Source organism: Haliaeetus leucocephalus, unplaced genomic scaffold, assembly GCF_000737465.1.
Source record: "Haliaeetus leucocephalus isolate CR32 unplaced genomic scaffold, Haliaeetus_leucocephalus-4.0 Scaffold304, whole genome shotgun sequence".
Taxonomy (NCBI): Eukaryota; Metazoa; Chordata; class Aves; order Accipitriformes; family Accipitridae; genus Haliaeetus; species Haliaeetus leucocephalus.
The window spans coordinates 26,125-27,572 of NW_010972740.1; positions in this window are offsets into that span (position 1 = coordinate 26,125).

Consider the following 1,448-nt stretch of genomic DNA (forward strand, 5'->3'; position numbering starts at 1 on the left):
TAACAATATCTACTAAAATGTGCCCCAGGCCGGGCCTAGGAAGGTGCTCCTGGTCTTCCGGAACGGGGAGGGGGAGAAGGTGGTTGTCCACATGAACAAGTACAATTACAAGACGGTTTGCATGGACCCTTACAAGACAAACACATACATACCACAAAAAAAATATAGCAAAAGCCAACAAAACAGCTGCCACAAAATTCCAAAACCATGCAGTACACTTGCAAGACAAACACATACTTATTGCAAAAGCCCACAAAACAACTGCCACAAAGTAAAGTGTAAGTAGGGTCCACATTTTGGCTGATTGCGGAGCTAAAGATGGTGGTCTGACTAACCTGAGTGAGAGGGGGTGCCTACGCAGTTCCACGCCCCCAGCCCAGAGCGCATGTGCCTAAACAATTGATACAGTCGCGCGCTTTGATTGGCAAACGACACGAATCTGTTTTACACCGTCAGGCGAAGCAACAGATACAAATTGCATGTTAGATACGACATGTTGGATTAATTGAATAAAACAAGGAATAGCACGTGGCACAAACATCAAAGCGACAAATGCACATAACAGGTAAAACAGAAGCTGTTTTACCCATGGTGCTCCAGGTAACCAAGACCATAGATCACCGTTCCATCCGTTCCATGTTTGAACGGGGACATGGGCTAGTTTCCTGATATCTGAGGTCAGTTGAAGAACTACTTCACCTACATCGTCTATTTCCAAACAACAATTAGAAACATTTAATTTCCCACATACTCCTCCCTCTTCAGCTAGTAAATAATCCAAAACCATACGGTGTTGAAGGATTGCAGCACGCATCTGTCGAGATTGTTGGGTTAAAAGGTCTATAGCATTAGCAGTTTTATTGGTAATAATTTCTAAAACTGCTTGCAATCATATTATGCGGTTCAAATTATAAATCGGTTCTTGTGCCCCTGATATTGGTTCACTGGGATTCCAAGTGGCAGGCCCATAATGCTCAATTATTCTTTCAGGGGGCCACTCATTTTCCCCCCACCTTTGTGTTCCTCCTATTTTAACGTCAACAGATCGCTTGCTACGTGCAATCCTTTTGTCCCCTAAATTATCATATAGTCTCACTCCCAATCGAGGACCACCTACCTCTGGAAGAAGGAAAAACAGAGGTCGGATAATGCCTATATAACAAATCCCTGACCAATTCGCTGGTAGTTGTTTGTAGGCAGTATGTCCACAAATCCAATAATGGCCCTTTTTGGCTTTGGCACCGTTAGCAAATGGTCCATCTGCAGTCTTTGGGAATTGGAAATAAGTTGTGTTCTCATTCCCCAAAGGACTGTAAAATTCTGTTGGTCCGTTGCTGTTTGTCTGGCCGGTACAATACCAGGCACCAGTGTTGTTCTTCCACTCACAAGTTTGATGGTAAATATGGTTTCCAGGCCATCGGAGAAAGAAGGTTTCATTTTTGTTCGAC